The sequence below is a fragment of the Argopecten irradians genome, chromosome 3 (genome assembly GCF_041381155.1).
Source record: "Argopecten irradians isolate NY chromosome 3, Ai_NY, whole genome shotgun sequence".
Taxonomy (NCBI): Eukaryota; Metazoa; Mollusca; class Bivalvia; order Pectinida; family Pectinidae; genus Argopecten; species Argopecten irradians.
In genome coordinates this window covers 68489935-68507964 of record NC_091136.1, presented here as the reverse complement: position 1 = coordinate 68507964, position 18030 = coordinate 68489935, and the positions used below count along the sequence as shown (strand labels likewise).

General features: G+C 40.3%; 1 protein-coding gene across 1 annotated transcript in view; it reads right to left on the bottom strand.

Moving 5' to 3' along the window:
* The window catches only part of LOC138319420 (isoleucine--tRNA ligase, mitochondrial-like), an 82915-nt gene that overhangs the window by 63519 nt on the left and 1366 nt on the right, over nt 1–18030 (bottom strand). The window contains exons 2-3 of the mRNA XM_069262562.1: nt 16712–16878; nt 10738–10828 (exon numbers count right to left, since the gene is read on the bottom strand). The gene's annotated coding sequence lies outside the window, so the exon portion shown is untranslated. The remainder of the gene's footprint in view (nt 1–10737; nt 10829–16711; nt 16879–18030) is intronic.

Here is an 18030-nt window from a genome sequence, read left to right as displayed (position 1 = left end):
TTATTGGTGTCTATAAACCACTGTTTATTTGTCCCTTACTACACACTAGGACTACATGAGGAGACTTACCACAGCTCGGTCCTTGATTTTATTGGTGTCTATAAACCACTGTTTATTTGTCCCTTACTACACACTAGGACTACATGAAGGAGACTTACCATAGCTCGGTCCTTGATTTTATTGGTGTCTATAAACCACTGTTTATTTGTCCCTTACTACACACTAGGACTACATGAAGGAGACTTACCATAGCTCGGTCCTTGATTTTATTGGTGTCTATAAACCACTGTTTATTTGTCCCTTACTAGGACTACATGAAGGAGACTTACCATAGCTCGGTCCTTGATTTTATTGGTGTCTATAAACCACTGTTTATTTGTCCCTTACTACACACTAGGACTACATGAAGGAGACTTACCACAGCTCGGTCCTTGATTTTATTGGTGTCTATAAACCACTGTTTATTTGTCCCTTACTACACACTAGGACTACATGAAGGAGACTTACCATAGCTCGGTCCTTGATTTTATTGGTGTCTATAAACCACTGTTTATTTGTCCCTTACTACACACTAGGACTACATGAAGGAGACTTACCATAGCTCGGTCCTTGATTTTATTGGTGTCTATAAACCACTGATTTATTTGTCCCTTACTACACACTAGGACTACATGAAGGAGACTTACCACAGCTCGGTCCTTGATTTTATTGGTGTCTATAAACCACTGTTTATTTGTCCCTTACTAGACTTACTAGGACTACATGAGGAGACTTACCATAGCTCGGTCCTTGATTTTATTGGTGTCTATAAACCACTGTTTATTTGTCCCTTACTACACACTAGGACTACATGAGGAGACTTACCATAGCTCGGTCCTTGATTTTATTGGTGTCTATAAACCACTGTTTATTTGTCCCTTACTACACACTAGGACTACATGAAGGAGACTTACCATAGCTCGGTCCTTGATTTTATTGGTGTCTATAAACCACTGTTTATTTGTCCCTTACTAGGACTAGGACTACATGAAGGAGACTTACCACAGCTCGGTCCTTGATTTTATTGGTGTCTATAAACCACTGTTTATTTGTCCCTTACTAGGACTACATGAAGGAGACTTACCACAGCTCGGTCCTTGATTTTATTGGTGTCTATAAACCACTGTTTATTTGTCCCTTACTACACACTAGGACTACATGAAGGAGACTTACCACAGCTCGGTCCTTGATTTTATTGGTGTCTATAAACCACTGTTTATTTGTCCCTTACTAGGACTACATGAAGGAGACTTACCATAGCTCGGTCCTTGATTTTATTGGTGTCTATAAACCACTGTTTATTTGTCCCTTACTAGGACTACATGAAGGAGACTTACCATAGCTCGGTCCTTGATTTTATTGGTGTCTATAAACCACTGTTTATTTGTCCCTTACTACACACTAGGACTACATGAAGGAGACTTACCACAGCTCGGTCCTTGATTTTATTGGTGTCTATAAACCACTGTTTATTTGTCCCTTACTACACACTAGGACTACATGAAGGAGACTTACCATAGCTCGGTCCTTGATTTTATTGGTGTCTATAAACCACTGTTTATTTGTCCCTTACTACACACTAGGACTACATGAAGGAGACTTACCACAGCTCGGTCCTTGATTTTATTGGTGTCTATAAACCACTGTTTATTTGTCCCTTACTAGGACTACATGAAGGAGACTTACCAAGCTCGGTCCTTGATTTTATTGGTGTCTATAAACCACTGTTTATTTGTCCCTTACTAGGACTACATGAAGGAGACTTACCATAGCTCGGTCCTTGATTTTATTGGTGTCTATAAACCACTGTTTATTTGTCCCTTACTACACACTAGGACTACATGAAGGAGACTTACCATAGCTCGGTCCTTGATTTTATTGGTGTCTATAAACCACTGTTTATTTGTCCCTTACTACACACTAGGACTACATGAAGGAGACTTACCACAGCTCGGTCCTTGATTTTATTGGTGTCTATAAACCACTGTTTATTTGTCCCTTACTAGGACTACATGAAGGAGACTTACCATAGCTCGGTCCTTGATTTTATTGGTGTCTATAAACCACTGTTTATTTGTCCCTTACTAGGACTACATGAAGGAGACTTACCATAGCTCGGTCCTTGATTTTATTGGTGTCTATAAACCACTGTTTATTTGTCCCTTACTACACACTAGGACTACATGAAGGAGACTTACCACAGCTTGGTCCTTGATTTTTATTGGTGTCTATAAACCACTGTTTATTTGTCCCTTACTAGGACTACATGAAGGAGACTTACCACAGCTCGGCCCTTGATTTTATTGGTGTCTATAAACCACTGTTTATTTGTCCCTTACTAGGACTACATGAAGGAGACTTACCACAGCTCGGTCCTTGATTTTATTGGTGTCTATAAACCACTGTTTATTTGTCCCTTACTACACACTAGGACTACATGAAGGAGACTTACCATAGCTCAGTCTTGATCTTATTGTTGTCTATAAACCACTGTTTATTTGTCCCTTACTAGGACTACATGAAGGAGACTTACCATAGCTCGGTCCTTGATTTTATTGGTGTCTATAAACCACTGTTTATTTGTCCCTTACTAGGACTACATGAAGGAGACTTACCACAGCTCGGTCCTTGATTTTATTGGTGTCTATAAACCACTGTTTATTTGTCCCTTACTAGGACTACATGAAGGAGACTTACCACAGCTCGGCCCTTGATTTTATTGGTGTCTATAAACCACTGTTTATTTGTCCCTTACTACACACTAGGACTACATGAAGGAGACTTACCATAGCTCGGTCCTTGATTTTATTGTTGTCTATAAACCATTGTTTAATTGTCCCTTACTACACACTAGGACTACATGAGGAGACTTACCATAGCTCGGTCCTTGATTTTATTGGTGTCTATAAACCACTGTTTATTTGTCCCTTACTACACACAAGGACTACATGAGGAGACTTACCATAGCTCGGTCCTTGATTTTATTGGTGTCTATAAACCATTGTTTATTTGTCCCTTACTAGGACTACATGAAGGAGACTTACCATAGCTCGGTCCTTGATTTTATTGGTGTCTATAAACCACTGTTTATTTGTCCCTTACTAGGACTACATGAAGGAGACTTACCATAGCTCGGTCCTTGATTTTATTGGTGTCTATAAACCACTGTTTATTTGTCCCTTACTAGGACTACATGAAGGAGACTTACCACAGCTCGGTCCTTGATTTTATTGGTGTCTATAAACCACTGTTTATTTGTCCCTTACTACACACTAGGACTACATGAGGAGACTTACCATAGCTCGGTCCTTGATTTTATTGGTGTCTATAAACCACTGTTTATTTGTCCCTTACTACACACTAGGACTACATGAGGAGACTTACCATAGCTCGGTCCTTGATTTTATTGGTGTCTATAAACCACTGTTTATTTGTCCCTTACTACACACTAGGACTACATGAGGAGACTTACCATAGCTCGGTCCTTGATTTTATTGGTGTCTATAAACCACTGTTTATTTGTCCCTTACTAGGACTACATGAAGGAGACTTACCATAGCTCGGTCCTTGATTTTATTGGTGTCTATAAACCACTGTTTATTTGTCCCTTACTAGGACTACATGAAGGAGACTTACCATAGCTTGGTCCTTGATTTTATTGGTGTCTATAAACCACTGTTTATTTGTCCCTTACTAGGACTACATGAAGGAGACTTACCATAGCTTGGTCCTTGATTTTATTGGTGTCTATAAACCACTGTTTATTTGTCCCTTACTAGGACTACATGAAGGAGACTTACCATAGCTCGGTCCTTGATCTTATTGGTGTCTATAAACCACTGTTTATTTGTCCCTTACTACACACTAGGACTACATGAGTAGACTTACCATAGCTCGTAGCTCGGTCCTTGATTTTATTGGTGTCTATAAACCACTGTTTATTTGTCCCTTACTAGGACTACATGAGGAGACTTACCATAGCTCGGTCCTTGATTTTATTGGTGTCTATAAACCACTGTTTATTTGTCCCTTACTACACACTAGGACTACATGAAGGAGACTTACCACAGCTCGGTCCTTGATTTTATTGGTGTCTACAAACTACTGTTTATTTGTCCCTTACTAGGACTACATGAAGGAGACTTACCACAGCTCGGCCCTTGATTTTATTGGTGTCTATAAACCACTGTTTATTTGTCCCTTACTAGGACTACATGAAGGAGACTTACCATAGCTCGGTCCTTGATTTTATTGGTGTCTATAAACCACTGTTTATTTGTCCCTTACTACACACTAGGACTACATGAGGAGACTTACCACAGCTCGGTCCTTGATTTTATTGGTGTCTATAAACCACTGATTAATTGTTCCTTACTACACACTAGGACTACATGAAGGAGACTTACCATAGCTCGGTCCTTGATTTTATTGGTGTCTATAAACCACTGTTTATTTGTCCCTTACTAGGGCTACATGAGGAGACTTACCATAGCTCAGTCCTTGATCTTATTGGTGTCTATAAACCACTGTTTATTTGTCCCTTACTAGGACTACATGAGGAGACTTACCATAGCTCAGTCCTTGATTTTATTGGTGTCTATAAACCACTGTTTACTTGTCCCTTACTAGGACTACATGAAGGAGACTTACCACAGCTCGGTCCTTGATTTTATTGGTGTCTATAAACCACTGTTTATTTGTCCCTTACTAGGACTACATGAGGAGACTTACCATAGCTCGGTCCTTGATTTTATTGGTGTCTATAAACCACTGTTTATTTGTCCCTTACTAGGACTACATGAAGGAGACTTACCATAGCTCGGTCCTTGATTTTATTGGTGTCTATAAACCACTGTTTACTTGCCCTGATTATCACAGGGAGCTTGGTTCGCCAATCATACGGGTAGCTGTGCTGGTAGGAGGACTGATGGATAATGTTCTGCTTCATGAGCTCAATCACTAAATAACAAACATAACATTGGAATGGCCTAATGACATCTCAAAAACTGAACAACAAACAAAACATTGGTATGGTCTAATGATATCTCAACAACTGTACAACAAACAAAACATTGGAATGGCCTAATGACATCTCAACAACTGTACAACAAACAAAACATTGGAATGGCCTTATGACATCTCAACAACTGTACAACAAACAAAATATTGGTATGGTCTAATAATATCTCTACAACTGTAAAACAAATATTGTATTGGTGTGGCCTCATGATATCTCAACAACTGTAAAACAAACATATAATTGGTGTGGCCTCATGAAATCTCAACAATTGTAAAACAAACATAACATTGGTATGGCCTCGTGACATCTTAATCACTGTAAAACAAAAAAAAAACATTGGTATGGCTTAATGACATCTCAACAACTGTAAAACAAACATAACATTGGAATGGCCTAATGACATCTCAACAACTGTACAACAAACAAAACATTGGTATGGTCTAATGATATTTCAACAACTGTAAAACAAATATTGTATTGGTGTGGCCTCATGATATCTCATCAACTGTAAAACATACATAACATTGGTGTGGCCTCATGACATCTCAACAATTGTTAAGCAAACATAACATTGGTATGGCCTCATGACATCTCAATCACTGTAAAACAAAGAAAACATTGGTATGGCCTAATGACATCTCAAAAACTGTTAAACAAACAAAACATTGGAATGGCCTCATGATATCTCAACAACTGTACAACAAACAAAACATTGGTGTGGCCTCATGACATCTCAACCATTATAAAACAAACATAACATTGGTTTAGCCTCATGACATCTCAATCACTGTAAAACAAACATAACATTGGTATGGTCTCATGACATCTCAATCACTGTAAAACAAACATAACATTGATATGGCCTCATGACATACCGGAATCCGGGGAGGTTGTTTTGAATTCCAGAATGGTTTCTGATACTCTGCGACATTACACTTGAACATTTTTTTCAATAGGTGAAAATCGTCTACATACAATATTGAATGTTTAGAATCATTATATAAATATCTCTGAAGTTTTTGTAGTCCTTGTCGTAAATGGGAATGGATTTTCAAAAATCAGAAGTAATGTTCGCCACAAAAAATGATAAAAGGTTACCCGTCCAGACTGAAATTCCGGAATTCTGAAAAAATTGCATACCGATTTCCATAAAACACAAAATTTGGAGAAAATCATAAAAACAAACAGTCATTAACCAGATATAATATCACAAAAACATATGAACTGATGTGGAATGTTTTTTTGCAGCATGATTTTAAAAAAAATTGTCAAATATTACCTATCTTAGTACTGGATGAACAGGGAGAAGGGTTGCGAGTTACAAACTTCAAGCTTACAAAATTGTGAAAATTCCTTCGAGGACCCCATGTTTTTATATGATATTTGAAAAATACAATTTACAATTTCTGTTTCATTTTCAGCCTATTAATTGATTTTTTAGAGGAATATATGGCAAAACATGACAAGAGGCCCAGAGGGCCTGTATCGCTCACCTGGTTTTTTGTTAGTAATTATCACAAGACTCTGACAATTAGAACAAGAGATCCCAGAGGGATCTTGGTGCCCACCAAAGAATGATCAACGTCTGACAATAGAAAGAGGGATCTTTTCTCTGCTTTCAAATTTTTACTACATATTACTACATATGAAATTTGCGAAAGATCTTTTCAGTACTTTCTGAGATATATAACACTAACAAACTTTAATTGTCAAAAACCTGTTGGCCATCTTGTTGACCGATCGGTCCCAAAATGCAATATGCAGGTCCTAGGAGAACCTACATATAAAATTTGAGACAGATCACTTTAGTACTTTCTGAGAAATAGCTTTAACAAACTTCAATTATCAAAATTCAAAATGGTGGCCTGTCGGCCATCTTGTTGACCGATCGGTCCCAAAATGTAACATGCATAACTAGGGACCAAAGGGAACCTGCACATGAAATTTGAAACATATCCCTTCAGTATTTTCTGAGAAATAGCGGTAACAAACTTACACTATCAAAATCCAAGATGGCGGCCTGGTGGCCATCTTGTTGACCGATCCGTCCCAAAATGCAATATGCACAACTAGGGCCCTAGGGGAATCTACATGTGAAATTTGAGAGAGATCCCTTCAGTACTTTCTGAGAAATAGCGGTAACAAACTTTAAATATCAAAATCCAAGATGGCGGCCTGGCGGCCATCTTGTTGATCGTTCGGTCCCAAAATGCAATATGCACAACTAGGGCCCTAGGGAAACGTACATGTGAAATTTGAGAGAGATCCCTTCAGTACTTTCTGAGAAATAGCAGTTGCAGAGAAGAAGTCATTTATATGGAAAAAGCCAAATTGACCCCTTTTGACCCCCCCCCCCCCCCCCAAGCCCCCCCGGGGGGGGGGGGGGGGGGGGGGGGGGGGTCAGCCCTATCATTTGCACACTTTTGAATCACCACCCTATAAGGATGCTGCCATTGCATTATGGGTGCTATACCATGCTTAATTTCAGAGAAGAAGTCGTTTATATGGAAATAGCCAAATTGACCCCTTTTGACCCCGCCCCTCAGGCCCCCGGGGGGTCAGACCCATCATTTGCACAATTTGGAATCCCCACCCTTTAAGGATGCTACCATTGCATTATGGGTGCTATACCACGCTTAGTTGCAGAGAAGAAGTCATTTATATGGAAAAAGCCAAATTGACCCCTTTGACCCCCCCCTCAAGCCCCCCGGGTATCCCATAATTCACAAATTGACCCCTTTTGGCCCCACCCCTCAGGCCCCCGGGGGATCAGTCCCATCCTTTGTACAATTTTCAGTTAGTAGCCCATAAATAAGGATGCTACCAGTCAAGTTTTGTTGAAATCCGACCAGCGGTTATGGAGAAGAAGTCGATTGTTGACGGACGACGGACGCCGGACACCGGACGACGGACGCTGCGGTATCCCATAAGCTCACCTCGGTCCTTCGGACCAGGTGAGCTAATAATTACGTATAGAAACGGTCCTGGGAAATAACGAAAATTAGTTAGCATTTGTAAAAATACAAGAGTTTTGTATATTGGTTTATCATTAGAAATTTAGGACCAAAAATCAACAGGATCGAGACTACATTCACCTTAATATTACAGAAAACATGATTTATGAAGTTTTCTATTTTCAGTCAGCAAATTTGCATGCATGGTGTATTTCAAGCTCACACAAAATAGTTCGAGAACACCCATTTTTCTTTACAGATTTGAAATGTAAATGAAAAATGCAAGGAAATAAGACTTGTTAGAAAACAAGAGGCCCATGGGCCTTAACGGTCACCTGAGTTCAGATACAAAATGAAACAAAGACATGCATATAAACACTATATATTGGCCCATCAGGCCCTTGAAGTCAGTCAGTGATTTTATAAATTTGACTTTTTAATCTATGAAGATTATTTGGTTACATCAAATCTGTGAATTCAGAAGAAAGATTTTTGAAATGTTATCCATTTTGACCCCTTTTGGCCCCACCCCTCTGGCCCCTGGGGGTCGGCCAGGACCAATATGGATATGAATAAAGTTCCTAAATGTGTTTTTCATATATAAACTATAGTAAATTTGACCCCCTCCCCAGGGGAAAATCTGAGATCCCAGGGCCATGAAATTCACAAATTTTTGTAAAGGGCCTTAAGACCTTCCAATCTATCAAGAGTATCTGGTTCCATTAAATCTGTGAATTCAAAAAGAAGATTTTTGAAATTACCATTTTGACCCCTTCTGGCTCCGCCCCTCTGGCCCCTGGGGGTCGGCCATGACCAATATGGATATGATGTTAAAATGCTATTTCAGACTAATAATTCTAACCCAGTTTGACTAATTTCCTATGAAAAATAGGCAAATAATGTTCATAAATGTGTTTTTCTTATATAAACTAAAGTAAAATTGACCCCCCTCCCCAGAGGGAAACATGAGACCCCCGGGTCATATCATTCACAATTTTTGTAAAAGGACTTAAGACCTTTCCATCTATGCAGAGTATTTGATTCTACCAGTTCAAGATTTTTTGAAGTTTTAGCCTATTTGATCCGTTTTGGCCCCGCCCCTAAGGCCCCTGGGGATCAGTCATGGAAAATTTGGTAATAAGATTCAATGACCATCACATAGGGATATTTCTGACTACAATTGACTAATTTCCTATTATAATGACTAAATAATGCTCAAAAATGTGTTTTCCCTATATAAACTACAGTAAACTTAACCCCCTCCCCAGGGGGAAACCAGAGACCCAAGGGTCATATAATTCACAATTTTCATAAAACATCTTAAGACCTGTCCATCTATGACGAGTATTTGATTCTACCATTTCCAGTATTTAAGAAGAAGATTTTTAAAGTTTTAGCCTATTTGCCTCTTTTGGCCCCGCCCCTCTGCCCCGAGGGGGTTGACCAGGACCAATATAGATATGAAATTAAAATGTTATCTCAGGCTTATAATTCTAAACAAGTTTGACTCATTTCCTATGAAAATTGAGCAAAAATTGCTCATAAATGTGTTTTCCCTATATAAACTATAGTAAACTTGACCCCCTCCCCAGGGGGAAACGCGACACCCCAGGGTCATATAATTCACAATTTTCATCAAACACCTTAAGAGCTGTCCATCTATGAAGAGTATTTGATTCTACCATTTCCAGTATTTAAGAAGAAGATTTTTAAAGTTTTAGCCTATTTGCCCCTTTTGGCCCCGCCCCTCTGCCCCGAGGGGGTTGACCAGGACCAATATAGATATGATATTAAAATGTTATCTCAGGCTAATAATTCTAAACAAGTTTGATTCATTTCCTATGAAAATTGAGCAAAAAATGCTCATAAATGTGTTTTCCCTATATAAACTATAGTAAACTTGACCCCCTCCCCAGGGGGAAACGTGAGACCCCAGGGTCATATAATTCACAAGTTTTGTAAAGGACCTTAAGACCTTTCCATCTATGAAGAGTATGTGATCTACCATTTCCAGAATTTCAGAAGAAGATTTTTGAAGTTATAGCCTCTTTGACCCCTTTTGACCCTGCCCCTAAGGCCCCTGGGGGTCAGTCATGGAAAATTGGTTAATAGGATTCAATGGCCATCTCATACTGATAATTCTGACAATATTTGACTCATTTCCTATTACAAATGATCAAATAATACTCAAAAATGTGTTTTCCCCATATAAACTATAGTAAACTTAACCCCCTCCCCAGGGGGAAACCTGAGACCCCAGGGTCATATAATTCACATTTTTTGTAAAGGACCTTAGGACCTTTCTATCTATGAAGAGTATTTAATTCCATCACATCTGTGAGTGGAGAAGAAGATTTTTGAAATTTTAGTCAATTTTACCCCTTTTGGCCCCTCCCATAGCTCCCTGGGGGGTGGGGACCATATAATTCACAATTTTGACTGGCCTTATGCCTTAGAAGGTTTTTGCAAAATTTCATTGAAATTGCTTCAGCAGTTTTGGAGAAGAAGTCGAAAATGTAAATTGTTTACGGACATACGACGCACGACGCACGATGGACGACGGACGACGACGGACAAAAGGCGATTAGAATAGGTCACTTGAGACTTCGTCTCAGGTGGAAGTCTCAGGTGACCTAAAAAAATGACATTGGTTTCCCAACAGTATGGAGCTACCTTAAACAAATATTACATTGGTGTGTCCTTAGTGAACATTACTAAACCTACCCGTACTGTCAGCGTCCTCGCCCACTATTTTCCCCTGTAGACTGGGACCAGCATCTTCAGTATATTTTCCTTCATCGTCAATGATACCTTTCTGGAAGTGTTGAAACAGATTATGTGGGTTGAATAAAAAGATATCTTCATGTGCAACTAATTTCATAGCTTCTATCTCTCAAACTTCTTCATGAGTTAATTTGTTCCCAGTTAAGTCTGGTGTTCAACTATAATTGATACAAGAGGCCCATGGGCCTTAACGGTCATCTGACTAATAGTACAATACAACATAGTCGTTTAAAGATCTTAGCCTATTTGACCCCTATGACCTTGAATGAAGATCAAGGTCATTCATTTGAACAAAATTGGTAGCCCTTCATCCCAGCATGCGACAGGCCTAATATCAGGTCTCTAGGCCTCTTAGTTATTCACAAGAACTTGTTTAAAGGATTTTAGCCTATTTGACCCCTGTGACCTTGAATGAAGGTCATAGGTCATTTATTTGAACAGACTTGGTAGCCCTTCATCCATGCATCCTGCAGGCCCAATATCAGTACCCTAGGCCTTCTGGTTCTTGAGAAGAAATCGTTTAAAGATCTTAGCCTATTTGACCCCTATGACCTTGAATGAAGATCAAGGTCATTCATTTGAACAAAATTGGTAGCCCTTCATCCCAGCATGCGACAGGCCTAATATCAGGTCTCTAGGCCTCTTAGTTATTCACAAGAACTTGTTTAAAGGATTTTAGCCTATTTGACCCCTGTGACCTTGAATGAAGGTCATAGGTCATTTATTTGAACAGACTTGGTAGCCCTTCATCCATGCATCCTGCAGGCCCAATATCAGTACCCTAGGCCTTCTGGTTCTTGAGAAGAAATCGTTTAAAGATTTTAGCCTATTTGACCCCTATGACCTTGAAAGAAGGTCAAGGTCATTTATTTGAACAAACTTGGTAGCCCTTCATCCCAGCATTCTACAGGCCTAATATCAGGTCTCTAGGCCTCTTAGTTATTCACAAGAACTTGTTTAAAGGATTTTAGCCTATTTGACCCCTGTGACCTTGAATGAAGGTCATAGGTCATTTATTTGAACAGACTTGGTAGCCCTTCATCCATGCATCCTGCAGGCCCAATATCAGTACCCTAGGCCTTCTGGTTCTTGAGAAGAAATCGTTTAAAGATTTTAGCCTATTTGACCCCTATGACCTTGAAAGAAGGTCAAGGTCATTTATTTGAACAAACTTGGTAGCCCTTCATCCCAGCATTCTACAGGCCTAATATCAGGTCTCTAGGCCTCTTAGTTATTCACAAGAAGTTGTTTAAAGGATTTTAGCCTATTTGACCCCTTTGACCTTGAATGAAGGTCAAGGTCATTCATTTGAACAAACTTGGTAGCCCTTCATCCCAGCATGTCACAGGCCCAATATCAGTACCCTGGGCCTTCTGGTTCTTGAGAAGAAGTCGTTTAAAGATTTTAGCCTTTTTGACCCCTTTGACCCTGAATGAACGTCAAGGTCATTTATTTGAACAAACTTGGTAGCCCTTCATCCATGCATCCTACAGGCCCAATATCAGTACCCTGGGCCTTCTGGTTCTTGAGAAGAAGTCGTTTAAAGATTTTAGCCTTTTTGACCCCTTTGACCCCTTTGACCTTGAATGAAGGTCAAGGTCATTCATTTGAACAAACTTGGTAGCCCTTCATCCCAGCATGTCACAGGCCCAATATCAGTACCCTGGGCCTTCTGGTTCTCGAGAAGAAGTCGTTTAAAGATTTTAGCCTATTTGACCCCTTTGACCTTGAATGAAGGTCAAGGTCATTCATTTGAACAAACTTGGTAGCCCTTCATCCCAGCATGCCACAGGCCTAATATCAGGTCTCTAGGCCTCTTAGTTATTCACAAGAAGTTGTTTAAAGGATTTTAGCCTATTTGACCCCTGTGACCTTGAATGAAGGTCAAGGTCATTTATTTGAACAAACTTGGTAGCCCTTCATCCCAGCATCCTACAGGCCCAATATCAGTACCCTAGGCCTTCTGGTTCTTGAGAAGAAATCGTTTAAAGATTTTAGCCTATTTGACCCCTATGACCTTGAAAGAAGGTCAAGGTCATTTATTTGAACAAACTTGGTAGCCCTTCATCCCAGCATTCTACAGGCCTAATATCAGGTCTCTAGGCCTCTTAGTTATTCACAAGAAGTTGTTTAAAGGATTTTAGCCTATTTGACCCCTTTGACCTTGAATGAAGGTCAAGGTCATTCATTTGAACAAACTTGGTAGCCCTTCATCCCAGCATGCCACAGGCCTAATATCAGGTCTCTAGGCCTCTTAGTTATTCACAAGAAGTTGTTTAAAGGATTTTAGCCTATTTGACCCCTGTGACCTTGAATGAAGGTCAAGGTCATTTATTTGAACAAACTTGGTAGCCCTTCATCCCAGCATGTCACAGGCCCAATATCAGTACCCTGGGCCTTCTGGTTCTCGAGAAGAAGTCGTTTAAAGATTTTAGCCTATTTGACCCCTTTGACCTTGAATGAAGGTCAAGGTCATTCATTTGAACAAACTTGGTAGCCCTTCATCCCAGCATGCCACAGGCCTAATATCAGGTCTCTAGGCCTCTTAGTTATTCACAAGAAGTTGTTTAAAGGATTTTAGCCTATTTGACCCCTGTGACCTTGAATGAAGGTCAAGGTCATTTATTTGAACAAACTTGGTAGCCCTTCATCCCAGCATCCTACAGGCCCAATATCAGTACCCTAGGCCTTCTGGTTCTTGAGAAGAAATCGTTTAAAGATTTTAGCCTATTTGACCCCTATGACCTTGAAAGAAGGTCAAGGTCATTTATTTGAACAAACTTGGTAGCCCTTCATCCCAGCATTCTACAGGCCTAATATCAGGTCTCTAGGCCTCTTAGTTATTCACAAGAAGTTGTTTAAAGGATTTTAGCCTATTTGACCCCTTTGACCTTGAATGAAGGTCAAGGTCATTCATTTGAACAAACTTGGTAGCCCTTCATCCCAGCATGTCACAGGCCCAATATCAGTACCCTGGGCCTTCTGGTTCTTGAGAAGAAGTCGTTTAAAGATTTTAGCCTTTTTGACCCCTTTGACCCTGAATGAACGTCAAGGTCATTTATTTGAACAAACTTGGTAGCCCTTCATCCATGCATCCTACAGGCCCAATATCAGTACCCTGGGCCTTCTGGTTCTTGAGAAGAAGTCGTTTAAAGATTTTAGCCTTTTTGACCCCTTTGACCTTGAATGAAGGTCAAGGTCATCCATTTGAACAAACTTGGTAGCCCTTCATCCCAGCATGTCACAGGCCCAATATCAGTACCCTGGGCCTTCTGGTTCTCGAGAAGAAGTCGTTTAAAGATTTTAGCCTATTTGACCCCTTTGACCTTGAATGAAGGTCAAGGTCATTCATTTGAACAAACTTGGTAGCCCTTCATTCCAGCATGCCACAGGCCTAATATCAGGTCTCTAGGCCTCTTAGTTATTCACAAGAAGTTGTTTAAAGGATTTTAGCCTATTTGACCCCTGTGACCTTGAATGAAGGTCAAGGTCATTTATTTGAACAAACTTGGTAGCCCTTCATCCCAGCATCCTACAGGCCCAATATCAGTACCCTGGGCCTTCTGGTTCTTGAGAAGAAGTTGTTTAAAGGATTTTAGCCTATTTGACCCTGTGACCTTAAATGAAGGTCAAGGTCATTTATTTGAACAAACTTGGTAGCCCTTCATCCCAGCATGCCACAGGCCTAATATCAGGTCTCTAGGCCTCTTAGTTATTCACAAGAAGTTGTTTAAAGGATTTTAGCCTATTTGACCCCTGTGACCTTGAATGAAGGTCAAGGTCATTTATTTGAACAAACTTGGTAGTCCTTCATCCCAGCATCCTACAGGCCCAATATCAGTACCCTAGGCCTTCTGGTTCTTGAGAAGAAATCGTTTAAAGATTTTAGCCTATTTGACCCCTTGACCTTGAAAGAAGGTCAAGGTCATTTATTTGAACAAACTTGGTAGCCCTTCATCCCAGCATTCTACAGGCCTAATATCAGGTCTCTAGGCCTCTTAGTTATTCACAAGAAGTTGTTTAAAGGATTTTAGCCTATTTGACCCCTTTGACCTTGAATGAAGGTCAAGGTCATTCATTTGAACAAACTTGGTAGCCCTTCATCCTAGCATGTCACAGGCCTAATATCAGGTCTCTAGGCCTCTTAGTTATTCACAAGAAGTTGTTTAAAGGATTTTAGCCTATTTGACCCCTGTGACCTTGAATGAAGGTCAAGGTCATTAATTTGAACAAACTTGGTAGCCCTTCATCCCAGCATGTCACAGGCCCAATATCAGTACCCTGGGCTTTCTGGTTCTCGAGAAGAAGTCGTTTAAAGATTTTAGCCTATTTGACCCCTTTGACCTTGAATGAAGGTCAAGGTCATTCATTTGAACAAACTTGGTAGCCCTTCATCCCAGCATGCCACAGGCCTAATATCAGGTCTCTAGGCCTCTTAGTTATTCACAAGAAGTTGTTTAAAGGATTTTAGCCTATTTGACCCCTGTGACCTTGAATGAAGGTCAAGGTCATTTATTTGAACAAACTTGGTAGCCCTTCATCCCAGCATCCTACAGGCCCAATATCAGTACCCTAGGCCTTCTGGTTCTTGAGAAGAAATCGTTTAAAGATTTTAGCCTATTTGACCCCTATGACCTTGAAAGAAGGTCAAGGTCATTTATTTGAACAAACTTGGTAGCCCTTCATCCCAGCATTCTACAGGCCTAATATCAGGTCTCTAGGCCTCTTAGTTATTCACAAGAAGTTGTTTAAAGGATTTTAGCCTATTTGACCCCTTTGACCTTGAATGAAGGTCAAGGTCATTCATTTGAACAAACTTGGTAGCCCTTCATCCCAGCATGTCACAGGCCCAATATCAGTACCCTGGGCCTTCTGGTTCTTGAGAAGAAGTCGTTTAAAGATTTTAGCCTTTTTGACCCCTTTGACCCTGAATGAACGTCAAGGTCATTTATTTGAACAAACTTGGTAGCCCTTCATCCATGCATCCTACAGGCCCAATATCAGTACCCTGGGCCTTCTGGTTCTTGAGAAGAAGTCGTTTAAAGATTTTAGCCTTTTTGACCCCTTTGACCTTGAATGAAGGTCAAGGTCATCCATTTGAACAAACTTGGTAGCCCTTCATCCCAGCATGTCACAGGCCCAATATCAGTACCCTGGGCCTTCTGGTTCTCGAGAAGAAGTCGTTTAAAGATTTTAGCCTATTTGACCCCTTTGACCTTGAATGAAGGTCAAGGTCATTCATTTGAACAAACTTGGTAGCCCTTCATTCCAGCATGCCACAGGCCTAATATCAGGTCTCTAGGCCTCTTAGTTATTCACAAGAAGTTGTTTAAAGGATTTTAGCCTATTTGACCCCTGTGACCTTGAATGAAGGTCAAGGTCATTTATTTGAACAAACTTGGTAGCCCTTCATCCCAGCATCCTACAGGCCCAAAATCAGTACCCTAGGCCTTCTGGTTCTTGAGAAGAAGTTGTTTAAAGGATTTTAGCCTATTTGACCCTGTGACCTTAAATGAAGGTCAAGGTCATTTATTTGAACAAACTTGGTAGCCCTTCATCCCAGCATCCTACAGGCCGAATATCAGTACCCTGGGCCTTCTGGTTTTTGAGAAGAAGTCGTTTAAAGATTTTAGCCTATTTGACCCCTGTGACCTTGAATGAAGGTCAAGGTCATTCATTTGAACAAACTTGGTAGCCCTTCATCCCAGCAACCTACAGGCCAAATATGAGTACCCTGGGCCTTCCGGTTATTGAGAAGAAGTCGTTTGAATGAAAAGTTTACGGACGGCGGACGGCGCACGACAACGGACGGTGCATGATGACAATAGGTCATCCTGACCCTTTGGGTCAGATGACCTAAAAATTTAAAGGTGGAGTATAGAAAACTGTTGACATGATTCCATATCGATCTTACAATTTTGATATTGTTGTTGATGGCGACTTTGAAGTCATCATGGCCATGACAGGGGGCAGTGTGGACAAAGCCAGTTCCTATTCCGGATACAATGTGATTGGCTGGCAGGAATGGCAGGACTTCACTGGTAAGTGGGTGGGTGTACTGGGCTTCGGCCAACTCATTTCCTATCAATATCATCAATTAAATATCTTATTTTGACTATTTATTAAACATTCACCTTCAATATGCTATGAAATATTGAATGTTAACTTTGTTGACATTGACCTTTACCATTACATGACCTTACCATAACATGACCTACCCTATTCATCATATGACTTAACCTTAACATCACATGACCTACTCTATCCATCACATGACCTACCCTATCCATCACATGACTTAACCTTACCATAAGATGACCTACCCTATCCATCACATGACTTAACCTTAACATCACATGACCTACCCTATCAATCACATGACCTACCCTTTACATCACATGACCTGCACTTAACATCACATGACCTATCTTTAACATCACATGACCTACCCTTTATATCACATGACCTGCCCTTAACATCACATGACCTATCCTTAACATCACATGACCTACCCTTTACATCACATGACCTGCCCTTAACATCACATGACCTACCCTTAACATCACATGACCTATCCTTAACATTACATGACCTATCCTTAACATCACATGACCTACCCTTTACATCACATGACCTATCCTTAACATCACATGACCTACCCTTTACATCACATGACCTATCCTTAACATCACATGACCTATCCTTAACATCACATGACCTATCCTTAACATCACATGACCTACCCTTTACATCACATGACCTATCCTTAACATCACATGACCTACCCTTTACATCACATGACCTATCCTTAACATCACATGACCTACCCTTTACATCACATGACCTATCCTTAACATCACATGACCTACCCTTAACATCACATGACCTGCCCTTTACATCACATGACCTATCCTTAACATTACATGACCTATCCTTAACATCACATGACCTATCCTTAACATCACATGACCTACCCTAGGCTTTACATCACATGACCTATCCTTAACATCACATGACCTACCCTTAACATTACATGACCTATCCTTAACATCACATGACCTATCCTTTACATCACATGACCTATCCTTAACATCACATGACCTACCCTATCCACCACATGACCTACCCTATCCATCACATGACTTAACCTTAACATCACATGACCTACCCTTAACATCACATGACCTACCCTTTACATCACATGACCTGCCCTTAACATCACATGACCTATCC